This window comes from Lepisosteus platostomus, chromosome 6 (assembly GCF_059453375.1).
Source record: "Lepisosteus platostomus isolate fLepPlt1 chromosome 6, fLepPlt1.hap1, whole genome shotgun sequence".
NCBI lineage: Eukaryota > Metazoa > Chordata > Actinopteri > Semionotiformes > Lepisosteidae > Lepisosteus > Lepisosteus platostomus.
Genome location: NC_142616.1, coordinates 51,085,352 through 51,103,510, shown reverse-complemented (window position 1 = coordinate 51,103,510; position 18,159 = coordinate 51,085,352). Strand labels below are relative to the sequence as shown.

General features: G+C 38.6%; 1 long non-coding RNA gene across 1 annotated transcript; it reads left to right on the top strand.

Moving 5' to 3' along the window:
• The first annotated feature begins 1,662 nt into the window (after positions 1-1,662).
• On the top strand, positions 1,663-15,347 carry LOC148661858 (uncharacterized). Its single transcript, XR_015939623.1, has 4 exons — positions 1,663-2,108; positions 6,432-6,502; positions 14,384-14,483; positions 14,746-15,347. It is a non-coding gene; the product is annotated as an uncharacterized LOC148661858 (long non-coding RNA).
• The last annotated feature ends 2,812 nt before the right edge of the window (positions 15,348-18,159 follow it).

Here is an 18,159-nt window from a genome sequence, read left to right as displayed (position 1 = left end):
TGAGAAAAAAGGCTTGCTCTGTTATCACAACACATCTCCTGGACTAGACTGAAATTAATCCCAAGTAATGTCAGAATTGTCTTAAACTGTCTCACCTTATCTGTGTTAATATGTTTTAATCAGATCCCTGTCTATAAGTCATTTTGATTTTTAATTAGAGGATAACAAAGGTGAGACATGGAGAAAGGCTTTTATTGGTTTCTGCTGTATTTACAGCTAAATCCAAGCTCTTTTACCATGATTGTTTCTTTGATCTGCATTGACCTATCAGAGTAACTATAGCAGATTTCAGTTTTTAATACCTCATGCATGTTGTTCATAGCCTCCTCTGGATCACTCACTTGATGTTCAGTCTTCATGCACTCATCATGTGATACATCATTATTGCATCCAATAATCTATTCCATTGCATTCATGCACCCTTAACTTTGCACAACCTGAAAAGTCAATTTGCCAGGTTCTGGGATTTAAATGTTTTTGGAGATGACAGAAGCTGATGTTAAAGAGAAGTTAATAAAAAAGCAAAGCAGCTAGAGCTCCAAATCCTAATAATGTTGTTTTGTCTCTGAACATGAAGAGCCATTAGGAGATGGGCTGGTGTGATTTACAGTCCCTGGTCTGCAACATACCTTCTGATCTTGCTTATTGATCAGCTACTGTAGGAACCAAAAACCTCAAAGAGTAAATTCGCTCAATATTTACTTTCTAGAAAATGTTTTAGACTTTAGTATTCAGAGTTCACAGAATTGACCCCTGTTACGTGTTAATCATAAGCCACCAACAACAACAATTTTCCTTCTGTGACGTTTTTTTCTTCTGAAAATTCTGGACTCAAAGGAATATTGGATTCCCAGAACTAGTGGTTGAAAAACAGAAACAAAGAGGTCACACAGTCAAGAGGCTGACCTTCCATCATACAACTGGGCATTATTTCACTACAATGCATTTAGCGGAAATTCACCAAACTTTAAATTTGCATTGGGTTTTCTTTGAAATTGTAATATCTTTCATTATATGAATCGTAATAACTAGTAATTATTAAATTAGATTCTAGAGGTTTGTGAGAAGATCCAAATCATTTCATTCAGAATGAACATTTGTTGAAAGACTAGAAGCTAAAGTGCAATTTTATTGTTGACAGCACAACAATGTGTGGTCTACCTTAAATATTTACAGTTCAAAACATGGCCCATCCCATAATTAGAGGTTTAGTCTGTGGTCAGCGCCTCAGAAGAGGAGCAGGAAAGGGAGGTTTTCTTCTTCTCTTCTCCTGGGGCCTCGTCTACTGATGTTTTTCTGCTTTGTAATTTTGTTGTTATCAAGGCTGCAAAAGCTACAAATTGAAACGCGCTTTGGGCTGACCTCTAGCCTCTGCCTGTTGGAGAATTTCAGTAGTTCTGATAACATCTCTTCACCACCCCTTATTGTTTTAGTTGCAAAAGTTATCCATTACCAGAACAGTTTTTCCCAGCCTTTCATATTTATCCTTTCTTTCCTTTATAATTCATAGTACCTAATGTTTATTGGCCCTGATACAGCGCAGGCTCTGAGATACAGGGAAAAACACATCCTCTATATTTTTCTTTCTTCTTAAATGTGAAACAAATCAATTCCACCAGTCCATTTTTTGCTTCACGTGAAATCTTTTTGGCCAGTAAAGGATAGTAGGTCCTTTGGAAGGGAAAAAAGCTTTAAAAATGATTTTAAGATCAACATTTAATGTAAACTCTTAAAATTGAATGAATTCAATGAAGCTGCAAGGATGTAATAGCATTTTCTTGTTCTACACAATATATTGTCAACATTAATAGTGTGTGCATTCTTTTTTGGGTTAATTAAAGGGGAACTGTAGTCCCAGATTCTCAGACCATTACAAATGACAAATTTCGAATTAACCACAAACTTTGTAAAAGTACTGTGAAAGTTGCCAAGTTTGTCACAACCTCGGATTCGAGTTCCCACAAATTGCGACGTGATAAGACCCTTCCTGCTTACTACTAGTCTCTTTAAGGATTGAGTAATGTGATGTACAAGCGAATAAAAGCAGGTTGTGCAGCAGCATTTCACCACAGAGATATTCCAATGTGATCTGCATGCAGAGTTAACAAGTAAGTAGTATTTGTTGTGTTGAAATCTCAAGCAATATTTCTATTGGATTAAAAGAGAAAAGTATATTCACAAGCCTGCTTGTTTACAAGCTGCACATACCTGGAAATTTAGTCTATTTTGTGGGGTAAAGTAAAGGTTTTACAAGCTACTGTGTACATTTTTATTGTTGTTTGAAATGTACTCATCAATGTTGGTTTGTAGAAAAATAAACCTAACATGTTATCTACAGAAGTTGTTTTATGCCCAAACTTTATTTAACTTTATTTAAAAATAGCATTGAATTTTATTCTCTGTAAAATCCAACAGAGTTTGTTTTTGTCTTTATTGCTAGAGGTTATCATTAACTTCTGTCTCTGCCATGCGAAGAATAATCACTACCACAAGCAGTCTTTCTGTTTTTTTAAATGTTTATTAGTTATACCCCTTAAGTATTTTATTGATACAAGTGCTCTTGCATTTTTAACTATGTGTGGAGGCATTTTTCAGTTCCATAGTATGCAATTATATTTTAAAAGAAGTAAAGGTTTAAATTATTTAATTTATCATAAAGTTTTTCAATTAATTATTTAAATCACTCAAGAGGACTTTCTGAGTGGCTCAGCTAGTAAAGGTGTTTGCACAAGCACAGGTTGAGCTCTATGATCACAGGTTAGAGCCAGGTACTGTATGTGTCACTAGCTGACTGTGACCAGATCTGCCTCAGCACTGCTGACAGTAGGGTGGGATTAGTCAGTCAGGGCTCATTGGGTTCTCAGTCATACACCTGTGGCCTCCTGAGCAAGCAAAGCAGTTCTCTCAGTTAGAGATATGCCTCTCCCCCAATCAGGGCTGAACTCCTACACAGGGTTATTTTGCCTGCAATGAGATAAAAGACAACTGGCTTCAAGGTGGTTAGGTCAGAGGAGTCTGTCTACAATTTCTCACTTTCCCCTGTGTGAGGTTGAAGCCCAGCTGTGAGCCAAGATGTGAAAAACACTTTGGTAATTTGGAAACAGGTGGTAGGTTGTTTGAGACACAACAGCCAGTTGGTCCAGAGCCTATCCTTTTTTTTCCCTCCTGGGTAGAACACCAGTGCATTGCAGAGCTTACATCCTGTGAACACTGGACCACTGGGGTAAAGTACTCACTCAAGGCACTACAGGAGCAGCAAGGACCTACCACTCACGAGTCCATCAAATCAGTTGCATATAATAATAATAATAATAATAATAATAATAATTGCTCACACTTATATAGCGCTTTTCTGGACACTCCACTCAAAGCGCTTTACAGGTAATGGGGACTCCCCTCCACCGCCACCAATGTGCAGCATCCACCTGGATGATGCAACGGCAGCCATAGTGCGCCAGAACGCTCACCACACATCAGCTATTAGTGGGGAGGAGAGTAGAGTAATGAAGCCAATTCATAGATGGGGATTATTAGGAGGCCATGATTGGAAAGGGCCAATGGGAAATTTGGCCAGGACGCCAGGGTTACACCCCTACTCTTTTCAAGAAACGCCCTGGGATTTTTAATGACCACAGAGAGTCAGGACCTCAGTTTTACGTCTCATCTGAAGGACGGCACCTGTTTACAGTATAGTGTCCCTGTCACTATACTGGGGCATTAGGACCCACATGGACCGCAGGGTGAGCACCCCCTGCTGGCCCCACTAACACCTCTTCCAGCAGCAACCTTAGTTTTTCCCAGGAGGTCTCCCATCCAGGTACTGACCAGGCTCACACCTGCTTAGCTTCAGTGGGTTGCCAGTTGTGAGTTACAGGGTGATATGGCTGCTGGCATATAAGAAAAAATAGGCAACAGTGAATTACAAAAGTAACTCAAGAAATTGTTTCTGCTTAGCATAGTCTTGAAACTCTGTTTCGGTCATTTTTACACACAATTTGCTGACAGCATTGATAGTCATAAATGGGCAATGGGCAGTGGTGTTAGTTTGCCCTACTATACATAATTATTAAGTTTAATACGTACATTGTCTGAATGTATTAATTCCCTATTTATTTTCTTTGATCATTTTTCATTCATCAGTTTGTGCTCAAATTTTCAAATAGAATATTGTGTTATAAAAGAAGCGATTAACATGCATGAAGGAAATATGTATAAACCCATTGCAGGTAGGTCTTTGGAGAGCTTTTAGAGGCTAATATAAAAGAAACCCATTCATCATTTATTCCTAACCTATATTCCTTCCTGTAGATGGTAGATTTTGTTCTAAAATGGGAATTTTATAGAAGCCAGCATTTGTCATCAATAAAACACAAGCATTGAGCTACCACATGCATTTTCAGAGCAATTGTAGCTAATGGGGTTGAATTTGTGACTTCTGGGGTAGACAAATGAACTCAGAAAATCAAGTCAAGACAAAAGAATATTTGAAAAATGTTATTGCAGACAGAAAAGAAAAAATATTTTTATGTACTTCTTCAGGAATACCCATAAATTATAAGTAGTACAGAACTGAATGTGACCGGTGTCTCTTTCATCAAAGTTTATGGAAACAAATAAATTAGAACACAACCTATATATGAATATATTTAGAAAACATAGATCTTGCTAAGGTAAGTTTTAAAGGGATTTTAACAATCAACAAAAGTATTGGACACACATACAGATCATAACACATGATGTATTTAGTGTATTAATATTAGAAGAATTTTGATAAATTTTCCTCATAACGGAGACATTCAGTGAAATACTTTTGTTTGGATTTTGTACTAAGATAATGGGTGAGTGCTCAAATTGGGATGATACAATGAGTAGAGTACCGCTGCTCTTCATAAGAAATTAGTAATTGGCAATTCCAGATCAGATGAGTAAAACATAAATAACGATTCTCATTAAAATCAGTTACAGAAAACCTAGAAAGAGCACAAAGGCACGTTTCTTAGTAAATCTCCTCTCCAAAAGTAACATGGATGTGTAGGCTTTTAACATCACAAACCTAATAAAATATGATGAAGAAAATAAGAAAATAAACAAAAAAGTCGATTTAATCCAAAGCTGGGAGGAGCATTGCTGCTTGTCAGCAGGATCTGTGAATCCACCTTGGATGTTACTACAGGGACTAACAGCACGAAATCAATCTATTGACCCTGATGAATACTCCACTCACATCACAGGGCACTTGAAAGGCACCCTACGACATAAGCTACTCCTTAACTGTCCTCCTACTTCAGCCTCAATGAGGGGAAAAAAACAAAGAACATGATAAATTAGAGTCAATATGCTACCCTCAAACTACCATATATTAAATAAGTAAATAAAACTTACTCTCAGAATTCAGTGCTTTATTTTAAAATCATTCGCTGTGTGTTGCTTAAAGGCAGGATTACATCCTGTGGGAGTTTTACTCAGTTCCCATCTTTACTGTATGTTTAAAAATATTATATCATTAAAAATTTAGAAAGCTGCATTAAATGCAGCTAGGACCAACTTGGTAAAGGACACATATGAGTGTGAATTTATATACAGTATGTTTTGCTAATTTTCCGAGTTTTTCAGTTTTAAAACATTAAGAATTATACAGATTATATTGAAGCAATTTGTTTCTCAATTCTAGTTGTTTGAAAAAGTCACCTACAGTATGTGGTTCCAGTCCAAAGTCCAAGTATTTCATTTGCTATATATAGACATTAAATGACCGTATTTTATCCACACTGTTTATCTTATCTTATCCAGATTTTGGTATTCACCAAAAATTGTGGGCTTCACTGTTGCAATAAAGCAAACATTTTACTTACACAGCATTGCTATTTTGATAAACCTTTTAGAAGCTGGGCCAGGTTACCTCACTCTGTGCAATTACGAAATCTGAAACATTCACAAACATTTCACATTTATAGAACATTCTCTTGCTACCTGCACATTTCAACAATGTCAAGGTACAAAACGCGCCAGCGTCAGACGATCAAATTCTTACAATTCTTAGCCATCACACCTGTTTTTGCACAATTTTAAATTTTTTTACAAAATTCTTTTGTCGGGCTTGAAATCAGAACATCGTCTGGAAAGAATACATGAAACAAAAAGAAAAATGTCATTTAAAAAAGCTCATCTAGTATTGACAAAACATTGAAATAATCATGTACTCATCACAGTGATTAATTTGTTGGCCTTTCAAAATGATTTCCTAAAAAAGACATTTAAAATGAGAAGAAGTAGGATGTGAAGATGCTGATTCAGAGAAGTAATGACAGACCTCTGCAGATTAATTTAACTGCAGTTATAACAGGTTACGGTTTCATTTTTTTTTCTGTGAAGGGGTTTGTCGTGATGTAAGAAGATGTGAAAGTATTTTAATTATTTATTTATTTTATTAGGTGACTACTGATTTTAACTACTTTGGTGATGAGGGGTGACAGCCTGGCCATGAAAAGGGGAAGGTAAGCAGGTGAGTAGCAGGACTGCAGCCTTTTTCTTAATCTTTAACGTCCATGAATAAACTCCAGAAAGTTTTACCCAGCCATTGGGCTTCATTAAGAATTCTTAATCAATAGTTATAATATATAGGAAGAACTTTGGGGCAGTACAGTGGCATAGGCATTAGCGCTGCTGCCTCATAGCTCTTGAATCCTACTGTATGTATCAGTCTGGATGAGTACCTACTGTATTGAGTTTGCATGTATACTCCCTGTACTTTCATGGGTTTATTCTGGGAGCTCAGTTTCGTCAGACTGGTCAGCTAGATTTATCAGTGTCTCTGTGTGCTTGTGTTTGTCTGCAATGGTCTGGCGCCCAACCCAGTGTGTAAACCTACCTCTGCTGCCGGGAAAGGCTTCAGTTTGCCAAGACTTTTGGCAGGAAAAAGCAGTACTCAGATAATAGACAGATACAAGATTTCTCATCAGCGTTTCACATGTGCAAGAGTGATTTATGTGAACATGATTTTTTTTAAAACACAATAAAATACAACTCAAATATGAAAAAGAAACGTGATAATTCTAAAACAAACAATCTTGTATTTTGATAACAAAAGTTTCTGCTGCAGTATGAAAAGACTTTGAAGACTGGATTTGAAAGTGCATACTGACTTGCTTCTGATAAGATCTAATATGGGCTGATCATTCCACAGTCTCGGAGCAACAGAACAGAAATTCCTTTCCCAGGTTCTGTTGTTATTATACAGATTGATTATTTATAAAGAAGACACCCATCCCTATTTCACTTATTATTCCTGTAAATCTATAACCAATATAAAGTTGTTTTTTGTATGTAATGTAATATTACAGAGGAGCAGAGACAGTTCCAGATTTAGAACAGCTGTTGTTCAAATCCGGTCCAGCACAAAGAGTAACAGCATTGTTGTTGTAGGATTTCCTCTAACGTACAGTAGCCAGTCATTACCAGATGACTTCAGGGTATTGTGTACATGTGTTGCATCCTTTTCAAAGTTTACATAATTTTATTTATACTGAAATTTCACTTTAAAAATATTGTAAGAAATCTTGTAAAAATATAAGTATTGATGTCCTGCAGGTCCCAGATCCCTGTTTTGAGCTTTGCTTTGTTTTGAATACTGCTTTGAGCAAACATGCTTCATACCTTAATGCAGAAAGATGAGAAGGAACCGCTGCTCTTAAAAATAAACACATTAGATTTCAGAGGTGGCAAAAATGTTTTGTTTATTTCGTTGGAGACCATTTTGTACAGCTCTGCTTTTCAACCAATATGTACAGCTACCATAATTAGTACAAATCTGCAGACCCCCTCTCTTCTCTTAAGTGGTCAAGGCACTTGACCATTGACCTTATGTTGTACTGTGCACATTAACACAGAAGAGTAAGTTAAGCTTTCAGAGTTTAAGCAGGAACACATTTGTCATACAAAGAGGCTTTAGAGAAGAAATCCATATACACTAAATTAATTTTAGACATCATCTATAAATGCATATAAATGCTGCTGAGGTATATTATAAGCCACCTTAACTTGGTATTGCTTCATATCATTATTATTTTAAAAAATGTAAAAGTTTGAATGTTACCAAAGTTAAATTGATAAAAAGCCCAGAAACTGTTTCTAAAGTATAAATGATATTCTTTTGTACAAGAGTGTGCATGTAATTTTAAGATTTTATTCTGTTATAGACTGAGATGTCAATTGGACTAAATCAAACAAACTGGTGAAAAACAATTATTAATATTAAAATGTAAGAATAAAACTACAGTCCAGCACAAATGATGCCCTGTGCTGTGGTACTGGACGTGGAGGAGCCAGATACAGTATGTGACACAATAACAACAAGCTCACATAGCGCCAGACACCATATCAACAGTAACCAAGGAAGTCTCAATCGGCGAAACTGGAAAACTGGACCATGAAATCTGCCATCAGTTCAGAGAAACTATGCACACATTTAACCATCTATGAATTTGTACAAGGCTGATTATTCCTGGTAAAAGTCACATAGCCCTGGAGTTTGTCCCAGAAGCACATGACAAGGCAGGAACAACATCGTGACCAGGTGGCACACCATTATACAATATATTATTCTCTCTTCCTGTAGACTGAACACTCTACTGTGTTAATACAGCCATATCGGCCAGCAGCCATATCACTCTGCAACTCACAGCTGGCAACCCACTGAAGCTAATCAATTGTGAGCCTGGTCAGTGCCTGGATGGGAGGCCTCCTGGAAAAAACTAGGTTGCTGCTGGAAGAGGTGTTAGTGGGGCCAGCAGGGGTCGCTCACCCTGTGGTCAATATGGGTCCTAATACCCCAGTATAGTGACGGGGACGCTGTACTGTAAACAGGTGCTGTCCTTCGGATGAAACGTAAAACTGAGGTCCTGACTCTCTGTGGTCATTAAAAAACCCAGGGCGTTTCTCGAAAAGAGTAGAGGTGTAACCCCCGTGTCCTGGCCAAATTTCCCCCTGGCCTTTACCAATCATGGCCTCCTAATAATCCCCATCTACGAATTGGCTTCATTACTCTGTTCTCCTCCTCACTAATAGCTGATGTGTGGTGAACGTTCTGGCGCACTATGGCTGCCGTCACATCATCCAGGTGGATACTGCACATTGGTGGTGGTGGAGGGGAGTCCCCATTACCTGTTTTGAATGGAGTGTCCAGAAAAGCGCTATATAAGTGTAAGCAATTATAATCATTATTAGTATTACTGCTAACAGACCCTAAATTATCTATCCATCAATTTTCTCATTGTTTTATCCAATACAGGTTGATGGGGAAGGCATTTTGAAAAGCAGTGGGCACAAAGCAGGATACAACCTGGATGGGACACCAGTCCACCTCAGGCAGTACACAGACATGCACACACTCACACCAGGGCCAGTTTTCCCAGAAGTCAATTAATCTAATCTTTGGACTGTGGTAGGAAAATAGAACATCCAGAGTAAACCCGGTTGAGCACGGGGGAGAACATACAAACTCCCGGTACCGACCCCAGGGCCCCAGTGCTTCGAGGCAGCAATGCTAACCACCATGTCACCCAACCTTAAATTATAGTTTTTAAATGACCAGTTTGATATTTTTGACCAAACCAACAAGATAGGAAACTTTAATCCCAGCACAGACTCTGAAGTGCTTAAAGTTTACTTGAAGGAAATGATCATTTATTTTACAACAAAAAGAAAGGATATTGTATAGGAGCAGCAACCAAAGTTAGACTCCAAATCCAGGAGGTAGAAAATCCTTTCCATTGCAATAGATAAGGAGCATTACTTTAGAAATTAATGGCTGCTCACTCCTATCTGAATTCATTAATTAAAATAAAAGCTGAACACTGAATTAAAAACTATAAAACAATGTACAGTAAACTATGTGCTGCCTTAGGGGTTGTAACCTCTAATTGGCTGAATGAAAGCAGTGGTGTGGTGCTTAACCGAAACCTGGCACAGACAAAAATGATGGTCTCCTGTTCAGCCAAGTACAGTAGTCCCTCCGAGGTACAGGTTGTTTTACCTCCCTCGTCTTTCAGGCAGAGGGGGGGCATTATTGTTATTTCTAATCTTCTTTACAGTTTAAATCCTTTTACTGTACCTCTTCCCTCTTCTTCTGAATGTCTTGTTTTAAATGTCTCTGTTCCTCACTCTACTAGCATTGCCACGGCTTATAGACCAACCAAACCTAATGAAACCTTTTTAGGTGAGTTTGCCGATTTACTTTTATTTTTATGCCTCTGATTTAAGAGGATCCTTATGCTTGGGTCTGTATTTAAGAGTCTTCCAGTTTAGCTAAGGATTTTCTGGCTTTTGATGTTTTGATCTAACCCAGTTTGTTCTTAGCCCAATACATAACAAAGGACACACCTTGATTTAATCATTGCAAATGACTCTTTTGTTTCTCACTTCTATGCCATTGAACTAGTCCTCTCTGACCATTTAGCTATTCTCTTTAATCTGGAATTACCTGTTTCTAACACTTCCCCCTCATGCTCCGTAAATTTTCGCAACTAGCGATCAATTGATAAGCCTAGGTTCACATATTCTGTGTCAACTGGCACCAAGAGATATAAAACAGAACCCTGTACATTGCTGGAGAGACGATTAGTGGAGTCAATTTTACTGGGATGATAGAACATAAAATACATTATCATTATCACACACAATTTAGCTGAGAATTTAGCTCTAGATTACTACTACTTACTAGGAGTGTCTTGAAAAAGTATTCATTCAAATTGCAAAATGATGCATACACATTTTTTTAAAGATACAATAAAGCCATTGGCATTCAGGCTGTCACGGATGTTCGAAAGGATGAACTGTGGAATGGCAGGAGAGCGTAAAAGACCCTATGCGTAGCAGCGAGACGGGGTTAGCCCGGGCTCAGCTGTTAAGGAAATGCTGTATAGAAACCTATGCCCTCAGGTAGCGGACGTGGGGTGACCTGGTGCTAGGCGGGTTTCAGGACATCCGAACGTCAATGCTGAGCGAAGGCAAATGAAAGACCCAGAAATATATAGCCCCAGAGAGAGAGAAACACCGGAAGGACAGCAAAGCACCGGAAACAAGAGACAGGACAGAGGAGGAGTGCCCTTTGGCTGCAGAGGGCGTGACTGTACCCCCCCCCCCCCCTTAATGGGCGGCTCCTGACGCCCAAACAAATAAATGAGCTGCACTGCACTGGGGGGAGGAAAAACCTCATTTAACTGAAAGGAAACCTCCGGGTGTCCACGGCTGAGAGCTGCCCCCTCTTCCAGGGTATAAACCTCTATTGGGTAGAGGAAGGGGGGTTCGAGTAGAGCTACAGAGACTTTAAAACAAAAAAAGTACACAAGTACACAAGCACAAACCACAACAAACATAAACCTGGGAGACCAGGGTGACAAACAACAAAAAACAGATAAAAACCAAAATTTCCAAGACACATGGGACAGGGGAACCAGATAGAAGGGGAAACCAGGAAGTGAAAAAATCAAAACACTAAGCAAAAAACAAGAATAAAAACAAAAAACCTGGGGAAAAATACTGCAGACTGGGCGATAGGCACATTCACATTCTATCACTGATAACGGAATGGACAACCCGAGGAAAGCCAGACCGTAGTCAGCTCTCAGGCACTGATGTGTGGAGAGATATCCAGCGAAAAGGATGGAGGAACGGCAAAAAGCTCACCAAACTATCACTGATATCGGAGTGATCAACCCGAGGAAAGCCAGGTACAGGACCCGCTCACAGACATGGAAGACCGGAGTGATATCCAGCAATAAGGATGGGAGAGCCAGCTCAACATTCAATCACGGATGCCGAGAGAGACAACCTGAGGAAAGCCAGGTATTCAGGAGTGTATGTCAGGATGGCATAACACAGAATGACCCGCTCACAGACACGGAGTCAGGAGTAGCATCCCACGATTAGAATAGAAGAACTGAAAAAAAAAAAACGCTGCTCGCAGGGTCGAAAAAGGCTCAGCATTCTGTCATGGATGTTGGAAAAGACGAACCGTGGAAAAACAGGATAGCGTAAAAGACCCTATGCGTAGCGGCGAGACGGGGTTAGCCCGGGCTCAGCTGTTCAGGAAATTCTGTATAGAAACCTATGCCCTCAGGTAGCGGACATGGGGCGACCTGGTGCTAGGCGGGTTTCAGGACATCCGAACGTCAATGCTGAGCGAAGGCAAATGAAAGACCCAGAAATATATAGCCCCAGAGAGAGAGAAACACTGGAAGGACAGCAAAGCACCGGAAACAAGAGACAGGACAGAGTAGGAGCGCCCTCTGGCTGCAGAGGGCGTGACACAGGCAACTCATTAGAAAGTGTCACACAACCTCTATATGTAATGGTCCAGTATTTGCAGCTGAAGGGGGCGGTGGTCCGTGTAGGTAGAAGAGTCCTATTGCAGGAGAATACAGGTGCAGAGCTCAGGAAAGGTGATGTCAGACTGCAGGAACAAGTAGGCAGGCTAGCAGGCAGGGTTGAGAGCAGAGAATCAGGCCAGGACTGGACTACATAGCATGGGAGAGAAACCATGGGAGAAAGAAATGCCAGGTCACAGAGCAAAGGTTGTCCAAGCACTGTAATGTTGATGGAATGGGAATAAATACACTGCTGGTCATGAGGAAAGTGCTGTTTTAATTACAGACCGGTGGTATAGATAACCTGTTCCACTGCGTTGCCATGAGAACAGATAGATTGGGTGATTCATTAGAAGATTGACCACCAGTTGTGGTATTGCGGGAGCTGGAAAGCACTACAGGGAAGGAGCTCTCCTATGCGCAGATCATGGAAATCCAACTTTTAGCTAATTCTCCTTTCAACAGTTGAATTTCATGTTTCAAAATGTATCGTCAATTGCATTGTTAAGCGCCTTGGGGCAACCTTGTTGTGAAAGGCACTATATAAAAATAAATTGAATTGAATGTTTCATCCAGTTATGTATGGAAACACTTTTTTTACAGAAAACAGTTGGAGTTTTGAACTCTGAATCCTTTAAGAAATGGCTTGATAAAAATCTTGGATCCTTAAGCTATTAGCAGAAACCAAACAGCTCAATGGCCTCCTGTGCATGTCATTTGCAGCCTTTCTTATGTCCGTATGCATTTCTTTATCATTGAACTTTGAACTGCTTTGTCATTGTTTTTGTTGTGTATAATTCAAAGTTTTATACACCTTACTCAAAAGCATTAGGAGTCCTGGAAGAGCAACTTCATGCAAGCATTATAAGTCTCTGCAATATCAAAGCTACTTTTGATCTTTCCAAAGTAAGACATTTGTGTAGTGGTTCTCACTGTATAGTAGTAGTTTTGGGATTTGATGTTCCCTAAGTTTCTCAGAAACATTATTTTGGAAATTTTCCACCAAGACTGTGTGGAACGGGAACATCTTTCCTAGTTTAGGCCAGGCTGCAGTCACATTGTGTCAAGCTGAATAGCTGCCTTATTTCTTTAAAGGCTGAAGGGAAAATCAAAATTCTATGGTTCAGCTCGAATAAGCATGTCTTATATAATTGTCATGTTCGGTAAATCCTCCATATACACTGAAAGTGGGGAAGTGTGTTCGAATTGTTCTATAGAAATCGTTTTGTATGAATTATTGTATGGGAGACATAATTTTGGGAAAAAGTATTCTGGAAATGAATTGACAGTATTGGACGGTATTTCTCAGTAAGTGAAAATGGATGGTATTCTGTCCAGACCTTAGAGACTTCTGTACAGAGACATCTGTATTTTCTAGATATAAATGAAAATGTTTTATCATTTATAATGTCAAAAGCAGGATTCTTTCTGAGTACATTTCTCTACTTGCCTGACACATTATCTGTGTTGTGACAGAATCTACCATGACCTTTCCCAATTGACAAAGTTTATGCTCTCTTTCAAAATATTTTAACACAGTCATATCTATAAATTCATATTTCATACAGTCTGGCTTTGATGTAATTTATTTTACTTATACTATTTTATTTCAATCATATCCTGATGGCATCTTGGAAGAATTGAGTTAAAACGTATATCTCTTTAAGTTAATTTTCAAGAATCAGACACGCTGTATGTGGTTGAAACTTTAAATCAATATTTCTTAATGTATTCCAAGTTCTAGAGAAGCTTTACAATTTAGTGGCAAGAATGAATTAAAATTCGTCTTCCAAGAGATGACACAATGTGTATAATGTCATTTGTTTTCATTTGATGTGCTGTCAGACTCTTCCAGAATTTTTAGAATACTTAAATGTAATGAAAACTTTGAAAATTACAAAACACGCAATATTACATTAGGTGATACAAGTCAGACTACAGCAGAGAAGTGGTGAAATAGAGAATCAGATGCAGAGCTCCAGACACCACAAAATCATGTGTTTTGTTTTTTGCTTTTAAAGTGAAATCACGATGCCGTGCTACAGACCTTTTCCTTCAGAATGGTTGCATGCCAGAAAGATGCCAGACACTTGCAGAAGAACAAAACATGGCAGGACACGGGTATGACCTTGATTACCACTAGAACTTAGAACTTCGTTAATAGGCAATTGTACTGTTAGGAATTTTGGGACGGATATGGATTCTTGGGGGTAAACCCTTGTCCTTGCTCCTCAAGAGGAAATACCAGTTAGAGATCAGTTTAAATCTGATTAGAGCCAAATCAGGGGAAAATGTCAGATCTAAAGCAATCCAAACAATGTGTCAGCAAAGGAACAAGTACTAGAAAGAAAGAATGTTGTGTTTTTCTCTCTTCTCTTTCCAGCATGGAATAAACCTATTACTTGTTCCTTTGCAGACTACACATGCTGATGCAGGTACCCACCTGAACTACTCCAAACAATGTGTCAGCCCTGTTTCTGGAAGACAACTGCATCTTCTTGTTTCCATTCCACCCGTGCTTTGTATGACGTGATGAGTAAGAGTGGTGCTTTTATGCAAAAAGCGCTTTACAGATAATAGGGATTCCCCTCCACCACCAATATGTAGCACCAAAGTGCACCACTTCATTTAGTATACATCAGCTATCAGTGGGGAGGACAACAGAGAAATGAAGCCAGATCATAAACTGGGATTATTAGGAGGCCATGGTTAGTGAGGGCCAAGGGAAAAGTTGGCCAGAGGGAAATGTAGAGGAGGATTATTTCCCATGATTGACTTATCTGCAGGTCTAAAGCTGGCAGGGTTGTTAGTGTCTACATGACATAGGCAGACTCTGTTGCAGTTGGGACCATGTGTTCCAGAGTAAAATGGGAGGTAATAGATTGCTGATTTGATCCAGGAGATTTACAGGAGAGATCCATGCAGCAGACTCTTGCGCAAAGCAAAGCATTAAACATGACTTGAATAAAGATTATCCAACACCAACTTTTCTGGGTTACCCACATCTTTCAGATGTCTACAGTGAATCTATACTTCTAAAAATTTGGTACTGTAAAAAGCTCTTGAAAAAGTAAGAGTTTTCACTCATCTCAAAATCTTTCTGGTTTGTATGACAGATATGCTACCCAGTGGCAGACTTAAATAAAAAAAACATTGACAAAATTGATTTTGTGTTTCATTTTTCCATTCTTCCTAATACTTCCTGATATATATTTAATGCTACACATTATACCTTTAACATTTAATCAGAGGGCAGAGAGTGTACCATCAGTGCATACAATACCATAAAACACTATGAACTAAGGTAATAGACAATGGCAATAGACACGGCAATCAGTATGTCACACTTTAATCACTTTCAGGCCTTTACTCTTAATTGCTTTTCATATATCTGTCCTGGCTTTTATATTTAATTCTTCAGTCTAGTTATCAGTTTTGGCTAATTCATGCCCATTAATTTACTTTTCCAACCGTTCACCTCAGATGTTACACTTGACAAATTTTTAATAATAAGCTTTAATCACTTTATTTAATTACATTCTCAAATTAAACGCCCATTTGTTTTCTCTTTAGGTGTTCCAGACCTTTGTATATTGCTGTTTTCCCCTGATTTCATGTATTTTATGCAGACCAAGATTTGCTTGTCTGTAATGGAGTTTATAACAAAAGTTTGGGAGGGATGACAACAACCAAGCTCAATCAGACTCAGCTGTCAGTAATTAACAATCATTTCTGACAATCCATTCCTCTCTCAAACGCTATAAATACCTACGAGATCCCTCTCTCTCTTGCATGTCTCTTGCATCCCATCTCCACCTCATCTCCACCTCTGCGGCTACATTTTGGTCACACTGCATGGTGGTCCTGGTCTCCTTGTCCTATGACTGGTAGGTCAGCCCTCAGCCAAGCTGGTTAAGCCACAATTCCTTGATGCTTTTATTTTGGGTGTTGTCATTCCTCGTGAACCAAAAGTTTGAGTAAACCCACATCTGCTGCTGTAACTATTGTTGGCTTTTGCCTTCTTGAAATTGAACATATTTCATCACAAAAAGTGCTGAAGAGATCATTGTAATTACTTCTTTCTCATTCAAAGGCAGTAACAATATAATGACTTCCTTTGTTTTTGAAACATCACAATGTGACTTCTGTTAAAACAAATTAATTTAAATGAGTACAGTGCATGAAAGTTAATAATCATTTGTTCATTGTTTTGGTGCAATGAAACACACTTTCTACAGACTTCTGCATTGCCATTTCCAGCAGCTTTTCTGGGATCTAGGCTAACAGCATCCAGTCTAAATCAGAAGGGCGAGGAGGTAAATTGTCAAATGACCTGTCTGTTCAAGTGCTTAAAATAGTAACAAAAGACTTTGTTTTCTTTGATATGGGAGAACACAGATCCTCCCAGTGAGGGAAAAGGAACCACCTGGAATCTGGACTCAAGGCAATGTGTTCCAAGTCAATTGAATTTTATAAATAGAGAAACCCACTTTGAGCCTGATGAAATAATAAGAAACCTGGGATTACTTCTGAGAACAAATGTGTTTATTGTCAATTCCTGTTGCCCATAGTTGAGGAACAATACAGTATTCTCTCAGTTGCAAAGTACAATAATATAAAAATGTGCAGTCTTTTGAAAACTAGCAGCTGTTTTGAGCGAAGCCAAGAAAAAACATGTCTGGTATCGATTATTAGTGGAAGTTTACTTCAGAGTTCACCAGACAGGGCAAAAAACAATCTGACAAGACTAGTCGTTAAGCAAAATTCAATTATGCCAGCTATTCTGTCACTATGATACAGTGTGTTAGTAGTGTGCCAGTGCTGGCGTGGGTGTAGCAAACAGAACATCATCATATTTCAATATTAATTTTTATTTTACTGTTTTATGGAACTGCATTTTTTTTTCTTTGCCGTTTTACAGTGTTCTGTGTTTGAATATGTATCAGCATCAGAAAACTTTGAACTGTTTGTTATATCATTTTACTGAATTTCTGAAATTTCTTCTAACCATCTTAAAAACCAGGCAGGAGTGTGAAGGAGAAAAATGGGTCTCTTCCACATGGTCTGCTTTGGATCACATCCAGAGAAAACAACAGTGTTCTTGTTTCTAAAGCAAGCACTGTAAAGGAAATATTCTCATATTGTGCACTGGTGATTTTGGAACAGAGGGTTAGCAGGCATGAAAGAACTACAGAGAGATATTATGCAAAAAGTGTGGTGTCGGTTATCAAGTACACCATACAGCTGCTGGACTCAGTGTTTTAAATAGTCCAAAGGTTTTCTGCTGAAATTCGAGAACGGTCACAGACAGGGTGAAAGGTAGAGAAAGAAAAGCAAAGTTTTCAAGATGTAAATCAAGCTGCTTGTTGATTGCCAATATAAAACAACATAAAAACATTACTTTTGTCATATGCAAGAATAAACACTATTAAAAGCAGATTATAAACTCCTTGACAGTGAAAGTTGAGTACCTGTAATTTGGTTTTTAGAATGCAGTATTTTTTTCTGTGGGAGAAGTGCCTCCCATCTACTGACACTTTCATTATCCTTCTGAAATTGCTTCCTCTTTTTCAACTGTGGTTTGTGGTTTGAACCTGTGTTTGATGTTTTTCAAACACTCATTCTACACTATAATCATTGTGTGCTATAAAAAGTTGTTGGAAATATGTAATTTAACCAGGACACCAGGGTTCACACTTCTACTCTTATAACAGTACCAAGGGATCTTTAATGATCATGAGAAACATCTTACCTGAAGATCCACCAGCACAGTCTCTGGTCACCATACTGGGGTATT